General features: G+C 36.5%; 1 protein-coding gene across 1 annotated transcript in view; it reads left to right on the top strand.

Annotated features, from left to right (window-relative positions):
• Positions 1-314: 314 nt before the first annotated feature.
• Positions 315-11,593, top strand: part of CCDC91 (coiled-coil domain containing 91) — a 143,273-nt gene continuing 131,994 nt past the window's right edge. Inside the window, exon 1 of the mRNA XM_065742328.1 lies at positions 315-332. The gene's annotated coding sequence lies outside the window, so the exon portion shown is untranslated. The remainder of the gene's footprint in view (positions 333-11,593) is intronic.

Genomic DNA, 11,593 nt, shown 5'->3' with positions numbered 1-11,593 from the left:
TTTTTTGTTTTTCATTACATAGTACAATATATGTAAATTACTGCAGCATACTATGCCAGTGGTAGGAATTTATGAGCATTAAAGTGACCCTCCTGACTCTCCTCTCCAAGCTATATAGTATCAGCTCTCTCCTTAGACGAGAGACTCTCCAGACCCTGGAACATCTTGGCCTTCTGCTACAACTCTCTCCAGTACGTCCACATTCCTTCGGTACTGGGTGGCTCAGAATTGATTGCTCACACCAGCGCCCAATCAGAGCCCGTCGGTGCCGAGCGTATGCGTGGATGCGGAGCAGGGGGCGGGTCGGAGGCGAGCGTGAAATCCGCATCCGGGTGAGGCCGCACCGCATGGGGCTCGCGTCTGGGGGTGGATTTTACGAGTAGAGAGCGAAGCGTCGGGATTGTGCGCGCGGTCTGCCCGGGAGCGTTGGGGACGTGCCGGCGTGTGACGGGGCTGGTTGAGGCGGGCTGTGGAAGCCACGTTATGTCTCGCAGTGTCAGGGCAGCTTGCCCGCGTTGGCTGAGCCAAGCAGAGAGCGGCAGCCACTAATTTCGACACCCTCCCCTTCTTCTTCCCTGGGCTCCTTAGCCCGGCTGCTACCTATGGTGGTTTAACCGCGGGGGCTGCTGTAGCTGCTTCTCTTCTGAGGCATAGCTTTACTTGCTGTGTCTCTGACTGGTTGCTCTTCCGTGCTGCCCGAGGGCTAGGCTCTCCTAGGCACCTTGCCGCTCCACTAACGGTGCCCGTGGGCTGTAGGCGTGTGGCTGTATGAATGCTCAAAAGGAGATTAAAAAATATTTTGGTGAAACTTTTCCAGACTGCACTGGAAAACTGTTAGGAGTGGGAAGGAGAGCCTTACAGGTAGCTCTCTAGCCTAGAGCTTTGTTAATTTGTCTCTGCCCATCTGCTTTGGAGGGGAGAGTTTGTGACCAAGGTTTCTGATGTTATCAGAAATCTTACATTGTGGGGAAATATCTGATAAGATTCTCAGTGCTGTCTAGGTACTTAATATTTGTTTGTATAAAGGGCGTTAGGGATTTCTGAAAGTCTGTCTGAATCACTGAGCATCTAAAATCTTTTCTAGCAATCCAGTCTTAAAGCAGTTTGGTTTTGTAGATTTCTCACCTTTGTAATAGGTCTGACTGTCTCTTGATATCTCAGCATCTGAGTTTTACCTTTTGCTCTGGGGTAGTTCCTTCATGAGTTTTGTAAGCAGCTTTAGCTCTTCACAGCAGATTACAGTTTACTGTGTAAGCAATTATCCTTTCTGTCTGAGTAGTTCTTTTTGTCCATTAGTTGCATACTATGAATGCTTTGCTTGCCATTTTGTTGCAGCTTTTTAGTGGAGCTTTGAGGTTTTTGTTATTTTTTGTCGTGGTACTCGAAGACTTGTTAATTCATAGTTGTATAACTCTTATTTCCTATCTCTTTGTAGCTCTTTTGTTTCCTCTTGCTCTTCTGCATAAGTTTCATCACTGCACAATTTTTTTCTGCCTCCATATGCTTTGTCTGGGTGTCTGAGTAAGTGTTGGTGCAAGTGTACTGGAATTTTATAGGGATTTTTTTCGAAGGATGTCAGTTTTTCTGCCACCGACACAGGAAGTAGACTGCTGGTCATGTTCATGAGTGTAGGGGAGATGATGTCTTCTAACCTTTGTATTGGCAGGACTTGAAAGGAGTAGGAAAATAAAATCACAGTAATGTCTGAGTAAGAGATGCCTGAATGCTCAGTAAATAGAATAGAGCCGTTCTCAGAACTTATTAAAAAGATACTTGGAAATATGGTGCAAACCTATTTTACACTATTTTGAAATGCACATCATTAAATATAGGAGACGAACATACATGCTTTTGTGCATAGCTTCAGCAATAATGACTTCTGCTATTGGTCTAGAACATTACAGTCTCCAAATGCTGATTCCTTCTACTTTGAAGCTGGGGTGTTATATTATTGTAGTTCACCTGAGGAGATCTGTGGATTTTCTCCATGCTAGACTGAGACAGTGGACATGAAAATAGTCACTTCTGAGGATGTTTTCATCAAAGTCTTTATTCTGACTATTGCTATAATTAAGTAACTTGAAGGATTTCCTCTACTTTGATTCTACCTGGATATAACAACAACTGAAAACTAAATTGTGCCTGGTGACCCATTCATATCTGTGGTGTTCACAATGAGTTTTGAGATGCTGACTGGTCTTTTCTAGAACCCTGAGTGCAGTTTAAGTAGTTCTGTACTCAATTACTCACCTCTCAGTTGTTGTCTGGTTGTCTTTGAATGCTGCAGCTCTGTTATGCCTCTTCCCAGGTGATAGAGCTTCAGCCAGAGGTCAGTGATGAAAATATGTTATCACAGAATATCTGAAGTTGGAAGGGACCCACAAGGATCATCACAGTGTTAGCAGTTTGTGATGTTAGGCTGACGTTCAGAATGATGACAGCTACACGGATTTCTAAGTGCCAAAGTACAATTATGCTATAATGTGTATTTCTGGTTCAGAGAAGCCAGTTATCGCCCTTAGGTTAGCAAACCTAAGGGCCATAACTGACATTCTCCAAATATTTGTATGACTGCTAAGATACCTAAGTGTGGTGCATGTTTGAGCAGTTGGCTTGGCTCCTCCTGGCTTCCTGAAAGCCAACTTCCAGGAAGGCTTGCAACACCAAATGGAAAAAGTTTGTGATATGATGGAAACAGGTTTTCTGTGAATCTTTAGAGCTCTCAGTACCTTCTTTCTCATGTTATTTGAGTCCATGTAGATTCACAAAGTGGTTGTTTCATTCTGCACTGTTCTGTTATGCTTGTGTTCTGTAATCTGCTATTATCAATCTGTGAAACTTTTGATTCCTAGGATAAATGCCCATATAAGATAGATCTTTCTACTTAGATAAAAGTAATTTGATCATAGTAAGGGAGGAAGAAAGGTCTTGTTAAACTAGTCTTGATGTTATTGTTCAGCTATAATTTTCTTTTTTGCCTAGAGCTTTTTCCTGGTACAGGTGGTTTCAGGTTGCAGACAATAAATTTTAAGCTATGCAGATTTAATCTTCCTTAAAGTATACTGTAAGTGATTGAGTATCTAGAATGTGCTGCTTGGTTGGTGATGTATTTTAAACCTTATTATATTCTCTTTTTTTTTAACCTATGTATCATTATATGAGTGCATCAGAATTGAAGGCGGGAGTCTTATAAAATTTTTAATTGATATGCAAATATCCATCATTTTTGATAATGAAAAGAAATATCACAGAATTGCAGAATCACAGATTGTAGGAGTTGGAAAGGACCTCAAGAGATTATCTAGTTCAAACCCCGTTGCCAAAGCAGCTCCCTAACCCAGGTTGCACACGTAGGTGTCCAGGTGGGTCTTGAATGTCTCCAGAGAAGGAGACTCCACCACCTCTCTGGGCAGCCTGTGCCAATGCTGTCACACAATACTTTCTTTTAGGCTTTAGCATTTCTGATAATGGCTGCTGGCAGCCATAATCTCTTTCCTTTATTCCCTGTATATCCCTGAAGTAATGGTACCTGCTTTCCAGACTTAAGTCTCCAGAAGTACAATTTTAACATAAAGGAATTAAGTTATTTGTAATTTTTGTAATGTAGAATAACACAGAATGTAGAATTTCTTAGCATACAGTGGGAGTTACATTCTTTCCTCTTCAGAGTTTGGGATGAGTTTTGCTTTTATGAGATAGCAGGCTTTTGCCCTTTAAATTGTTCAGTTGACAGGCTTATTTTTGGAATGACTGAAATGAATTTTCAAGCTTCTACTCATTGCTTCAATGAAGCGAAGTCTTAAAAAGGAAAAATTGTTTATAGGTTATGTAGAATATGTTTGGAGAAGCAGAATTATGTTATCCCTTCATTTCTTCTTTAAGCAACATTCTAAACTAAAACTGAGATAACTTCTTTGATGTACACTTGTTTATTCAAGTAATGATGACTATTCCCAAATAGGTTTTAAGAATGGCATTGTTATAGAACTGTTCTGCAGGTTTTTGTCAGCTGGTTATAAGATGTGTCAGCCTTAGCTTGTTTGCATGTATAAGGCTAATGTTTCATGTTGATCATATTGTCACAGATATTGTCTAGTAAACTTTTCAAGCCTTTGAAACAGGAATGGACATAATAATTATAAAGATATTCTGGAATCTTAGAAAGAAAAACATATCTCTGATGTCTGTATATATTTGAGCAGATTTTTATACTCTGCCATGTGCTGAACAGTTTGAAGAAAAGTGTTTTTTATTACTTGTCATTAAAGTGATCACAATTCATTGTTTATGTGTATTTCAGCTAAGAATATAGAAGTGACTATAGTTTAAATGGCTAATTTTAGTCTCTGAAATAAAACCTTCATGTTTTCATTAAGTTCTAAATTTCATTTAACAAAAACACACTTGGTCAAATCATTATGCTAGTTTAATATTAAGAAGCAATCTAATCTATGCTAGTTTATGGAACACTGAGAGGATTGTTATTTTAGAGTAACACTACCAGCTTCAATAACACTTAAAATATAGTTTTCATTTATTCAGTAATTTTGTGATCAAATAACCAAATTTGATTTTTTTAGCTATTTTCTGACTCCATACGGCATCCTAATATTAATATTTAATAGCAAATTAGTTAAGTTTTCAGATATAGTGAAATATAAGTTGGGTCTTGTCCATTTCTTTTACCTTTGAACTCCTGGGAATGTTACTTCTCTTACTTTAGTACAGTCCTTCAGTAAAAGATGGAAGATTTTTGTGCACAGTTGTAAAGTAATCTTATGTGATTACACTAGTATGGTGGATTTTTTTATTGTTACTTTTTCTTAAAGAAAAATAAAATAGTTATGTTGCTAGCAAAGATGTTTCCAAATCGTGATTCTTGCATCTATTCCTCTTCCCTTTGAGCTATGAAGAACAACTTGTACCAGCGCCTAGGTTGCTTTTAGTCCATAAAATACAATTGTAAACTAGCACTGAGGACTGACAGTGTTAAACATAAATTATTTGGAAACAAAGGATACAGGGTGATTGAGCATATATTAAAACACAAAATGTTCAAAAGGCAGATTATTCCAACTGAAAAAACTACTAGTTTTCAGACTGACCCAGAATGTTAATAAACTATTGCTTTTACATCAGCCAAGAAATCTAAAAGAGACTTAATTTGCTACATAGTTTCTATAAAAGTAGTTCAGTGGTAGTTATCAATGTCGAAAATATTTGATTATGATTATTGGTTGTTTTTTCCCCAGTATCAGTGTGTAATAAAGAATTACATCATTATTGTGAATTACAGCATTCTTAAGGGTTTTTAACTTGGTTATTTTATGCACTAAAATGACACAGGCCAAGGACATGGGCTCTCAATCTGAGTAGGAGTAGAAGAATATACAGTTGACCATCATCTGTTTTAACCAGATAAACATGTGTAAAATTACAAGGAATAAATTTAGGGAGTGCATATGTTCTGTTTTGCTTTTAGGCTCATCTGGAAAAAGTATAACATGCATGTGTTTTGCAAATATATGAAGGTAATACATAGGCTGCTTCAAAAGTAATGCCTCATATTTATTAATATAGAAACTACAACAGATATAAAGACTGCTTTATTTGGTAGAGCAGTTCTCAGTTACAAAACGCTGTTTTCCAACCTAGTCTCCACTATTAGCTATGTATTATTGCCTGCAATGAACAAGAGCCTGCCTGCTGTTTTTGTAAAAAAAAAAAAAATTTGCACCATTGGAAATTATCTGCCATCACCACTGCTGAAATGCACCATCCATTGTGTCACTGTGCTAAAATTCACTGTTTCATCTGCAGAAATATTCAGCAGGCATTGATGAATGTCAATGGATGCAGTTTTTACTGCATGGTGGAATTCATTGCACGCCCTTGTTTCATATGCATTTCTGTGACAGACAGACTGTCCCTCTTGTGCCATTGTGGTAAATAAATAAATAGTTGAATACTGGTAAGAAGGTTGAACGTCTACTGCTGTGCTACCTATATCTGCCTCTGACATTGTGGGCCAACATTGTAAAATAAGAAGCAGTTGCCTTAGTTATATAGCTTTAGGACTTTGGTCCTCATTTTTATGGAGTGTTAGTTCAGTCCTCTCCCTGCACGTGTGACATTTCCTGGGAGTGATACAGCATTGAGTGCATTTAGAAATGGGCAATAACGTCACTGGTGGGGTGCCAGAATTTCGGAAGAACAACATGAAAAAATATCTACTACGGATTTCGTACTTACTTCAAATGGGTATTTTGAGCACATGAGAGAATATGTGCAGCTCTTGGTAATGATACTAAATAAATGTGAGCTGGAGTGGGTGACAAGTATTTGCTCTAAGCTATGGATGTTCCTAGAAAATAACTTGTAGGAGGCGTTCTTTTGCACATGTTCTTTTGTGTGCTCTCAATAAGGTTAGAATTAAGCTGTAAGAAATTGAGCAGGTTTAGAAATGCTTCATCTGTATGTATCCAGAATAAGTACTGCTTTCATGGAAAGCTTCATCACTAATCCTTGCTGAAGTTAGGGTATGTGTTTTCCTGATACTGTTTGGGGCTTTCCATAACTTAAAGTTCTCTCTGTTGGGAGTTACCTCTAATCTTGACTGCAGAGGTATATGGTAGTATTATTGTTGCATTCTGGAAAGGATATAGTCACAGTAGTAGAATTTATGCTGAGATTGCCGCGTGTCTTCATTGAATCTAGTATATTCTTGCAGATATGGTATGTAGGTGCCTCTTGGGCAAGAGAAAGTTGGCTTCTGAATTTACTGATTGTTCACGTAATTTCATGAGACATGTCTCCTTTAATGTTGAACAAAGATTTTGGAATCAACAACAGTTAAATAAGGTTCCCTCTGGCTTTAGGTCAGCACAATGCAGGCAGGTACTGTCCTGCTTCTAATTGTCAGATGTGTTGTTACCTGTGAAATACGGTTGCTAATAGGCTGTAAAAAGCAGTGTAACTAATTTGAGTTACTGTGTATCATGTTTCATCAGCTGTTTTCTGTAGGTGTTGTTTGATCACACTCCAGAGAAAGTTAAATGAAGGGAGTGCTATGAAGCAGGTGTAGTTCATATTTAAAAGACACACATGATTTATAAAGTTCTTAGTTGTTAAGGGATGAGCAGTTATATTTAGGTATTTGTTAGAAGACATCACCTGCTACAATAATTGGTGAGATTTACATTCAGAATACCATCTAGATGAGAAAAGTGAGTTTGTATGTTAAAGCTTGTATGTGCAAAGTAAGGTGTAGAGGAGAAGAGGTAATAATAGTGCTAGATGACATTGATTATTTGAGCAAGGCTGCTTGTATTTACCTGAAGGTAAAATTTGAAGATTCAAAATAGTTTCAAAGATTTGAAAATGTTTTTTTGATTCTAGGCTGCTGCAGATAGCTGAGGGAGCAAACTAATTTTTATTACAGATAGGAGACATGAGAATAGCAGCAGTTTGTTGCTAGTTAATCTGATTTTAGGCTATCAAAAAGGTAGCTTCTTCCATAAGGATAGATAGCATTGATTGTGTTTTTCTGCTAATGTTCAGGAAAATCTTCTGAGGTGGCTTGTACTTAGAGGTTATTTAGTGACATGACAATGAGTTAGAACTAATGTATTGTAAAATAACTGCAGAAAGCTTCTCAGAAATTGTCTGGATAAATACTTGTGTTTAAAAGTTACTGTCTACCTTGAAGTTCTATATGGAACTTTAATATGATCTGCTGAATAGTGAGTAGCAAGATGAGGTATCAACATTCTAGGATCATATTCATTTTATTATTAAAAGATAAATTAAAATTTTAGGATTTTTGTGAATATTTTTCTCTTCTTTAGGAGTGCTATAAAATTTTTTAATACTGTTGTCTGACTTCACTGTTGTTGCAGGTATGTAACATTTGATGAATTGACAGACATGTATAAACTGCTTTTAAGATGTATGAAGATGCCTGACTTGTTCCTTGTTGTGGTGAAAAAAGCTGTACTAGTTCAAGAACAATTCTCTTTGGAAGGAGGAAAGGCAGGAATTAATATGCTTGAAAATTTCAAACATGGAAATGTTATTTTTTGGAAACTGTCACATTTAAATTGTGTGCTTTGAAGAGAACCCACATCACCCCCTCCACTCCAACTTCTCCTCAACAGCACACATATTGGCCCAGTGGTACATAGTCTTTTAAACAGACAAAATTATATGTATTCTTAACAGTAAGCATAAAACTTGTAAACATTTTATACTTTCAGTGCACAGGTTTAAAATCAGTCACATTTGAAGGGGGCCAAGTTTGAACTGTTAGAAAATGAGCTTACAGTAGAATGTTTCAAATTGTTTTTACAATTTTAAAGAGACTCATCTGTCAGTCTCCTTAATATATTGCAGTGTGTTTAAGATGGATTTGAGAAACTTATTTATTCTATTAACAATTTTCTTTTTTTAAGTTAACAAGAATGTTGCAAGAATGTGTTGTTATTTTGAAGAATCTTCAGCAGGTACCAGCTATGTTTAAATTGTTCAGATATACTACCTTTCCTTGTAATGTAAAATATACTGTGATCTGATAACAGTTTCTAGATTAGAAGTCTAAATAATAAATGACAATTAAAAAAAAAAAATGAAGGTATGTTTAATGTATGTCAGCTCCTACGGAGAAAAAGGGAATAGCTTTGATTTTTTTCTTTTGTTTTGAAAAATCTCATTTTTTTGGAAATGAATTTATTTATTAACAATAATGTTTTTACTAAATCTGCAAAAACAAACAGACAAAAAACCCAACAAAAACAAGCAAACAAACACAAACCCATAGAAACAGTTGGAAATTTCAAACTGTCAAATGCATTTGTGTTTTGTATTACAGAGTGTAAGTGTAGAGTATGAATTGTAATTGTTCAAGTAGTTGAGATTTTTTCTGCTGACTTCAGTGAAACAAAACTTGGCTTCATTGGAAAGTTGGTAGAATAAAGCAATACAATTGCCCTGTAATTAATGAAGTTTAAATATATAAATCTGCATAGAGTTTACTCTTTGAAACCTGAATTTCTTCTCAGTGTTCATAGAATCAGAATGGCTTGGCAGAAAGGGACCTTTTAAGATCATCTAATTGCAATTCCTCCTGCTATAGACAGAGACACCTCCTACTAGACCAGGCCGCTCAAATCCCCATTCAGCCTGGCTTTGAATGCTTCTAGGGAGGGCCATCCACAACCTCTCTTTGCAACCTGTTCCAGTGTCTCACCCCCTGCACAGTAAGAAATTTCTCCCTAATATCTAATCTAAATCTATCTTCCAGTTTAAAACCATTTCCCCTTTCACTACATGCCCTTCTAAAAAGTCCCTCCCCAGCTTTCCTGTAAGCTCAATTCACGTACTGGAAGTCTGTTAAAATAAGCAAACTTATGATACCTTTTATTACAGTGTTAGTGTATATTAATGCTTCTCTTTGATGTATTCATGGTCATCTGTCAGCTTTTCTAACATAAAAATGGAATAGTATTCCCTAAATTTAATCACGTTGTTGTAAATTCTCTATGCGTGACTTAAGGAAATACAGTACCCTTTTCTAATATTTAGCTACCATGTTTAAAAGTGTCCTTTATTTTAATCTCTACTATTCCATTTTTTAATGAAGAGAAAAGCTTCATTTTTAAGTACAAATCAGAAGGACTTATTTAATTTTGAAGCTCGTATTTTTAGATGAAAATTTTTTCCAGTGGAAGTAGCAGTGGATTAAAAAGGAAAAAACAACAACAACAAAGCAAAAAATAAAATAATAATTAAAAAAAAACACAACAAAAAAACAACAGGAAAAAAAAACATCGAAGAAACACCAGAGAAACAAACACATAAAAAAGCAAACCCAAACCAAAGAGCAACAAAAAAGAATAAAACAAAGGTCCAAAAGATCCAACTAAATTTGAGCCAGGCTAGCTTATTTTTCTGTCTTAATATTTAAGTACTCAAACAGAAGTCTTTTCAAGTTAGAATTAATATTGTTTGTTCAAGTTACTACACTTTCTTTTGAGTATATATGTATATTCATAGACTTATGTTTTAGTTTGACATGTTGGCTTAAATTTTTTTTCTGTGCTGCTCTGTTACTAAGGTTGTCTCAAAAACTATTTTCAGATATTTAAATCAGTGGTGAAGTTCTTTTGAGTTACAACTTCATAGTTTTTATGTTTGGAAGACTTCTCACTTCATCATACTGATGCCTCTTTTTAAGTTCTTGTAAAAATACATTTTCTGCTAGTAAAAATATTTGGTGGCATTTAGGTATGTTGGATGTTAAAACAGTAGAGAAGCTTAACAATCTCAATTAAGTTGTTGAAACTTAATAACTTCAAGTGGAAATGCCTTTGAAATATGACCATTCTATTTTACTTTTAAAACCTCAATTTCTTATTAGGTTATAGAAGAACCTGTGTGTCCTACTGTTCTAAAACCCTTAACAGTGGATGTTTTTTGTACCAGTTGTTTATTTCCTTCCAAGTAAAATGATTGTGTTACCTGAATAAGCAGTTCACAAAACTTAAACATACAGCAGAAGTTTCTAATTGCATGAACTCTTTCCTGCCTGGTTTTGAAATGCAGCTCTTCTTTTGAGGAGAAACATAAAATAACAAAGCACTGTATCTGTGAAGACCGAGAATAAAATATAGTTAGACATTGCTAAATCTTAATTTGGCTCAAAAAAGTTTTTTTGTTATGAATGACTAACTAGAAAATAATAATTAAAAATACTATTTCTAGATGTTTTACCTTATTTGCAGTTGAATTGTGCATCTTAATGTGTCTGTGCAAAACAGAAATGCTCTTTAATTCTAACTATGTCTTGTATTGATGTTGTTATCTTTCCTTTCTTTTAGAAAACACAACATTTTATCAGCCTTATTAAACTTGTCACAGAAGTTTGTGTGTATTTTTTAAATTCTATGACTTTAAAGTTAAAAGATATTTCTGATGCAGGAAGTTTCTAGGGGGACATTAAATAGATAATAAAATTAAGTGGTTGATTATTTTTTGATAGAACAAAAGTTGGTCTTTCTGTGGTCTGGTCACAAGAAACTGATTGTGGTGAAAACTAGAAACCTTTGAACCCTATGGCACCAAGTTGGCTGGAAGTGTCAATCTGCCTGGGGATAGTTAGGCCCTACAGAGGGATCTGAACACCTGGGCTGTAGCCAGTGGGATGAGGTTCAGCAAGACGAAGTACTCGGCCACAACACTCCCAGGCAACTCTACACGTTTGGGGCAGAGTGGCTGGAAGACTTTGTGGAGGAAACGGACCCAGGGTTGTTGGTCAGTGCTCAGCTGAACATGAGCCAGCGGTGTACTCAGGTGGACAAGAAGGCATCCTGGCTTGTATCAGAAGTAACATAGTCATCAGGACCAGGGAAGCAATCACCTCTCTGATCTTGGCACGGGTCAGGCCACACCTTGAGTACTGTGTTCACTTTTGGGCCCTCACTGCTAGGACATTGAGGCCCTTGAGGATATCCCAAGAAGGGCAATAAGCTGGTGAAGGTTCTGGAACACAGGACTCATGAGGAGTGGCTGAGGGAACTAAGACTATTTAGTATGGAGA

This window comes from Cyrtonyx montezumae, unplaced genomic scaffold (assembly GCF_038088225.1).
Source record: "Cyrtonyx montezumae isolate F1298 unplaced genomic scaffold, pur_monq_1.0 scaffold_3, whole genome shotgun sequence".
NCBI lineage: Eukaryota > Metazoa > Chordata > Aves > Galliformes > Odontophoridae > Cyrtonyx > Cyrtonyx montezumae.
The sequence above is the reverse complement of the archived record's forward strand: the minus strand, read 5'-3'. Positions and strand labels throughout refer to the sequence as shown.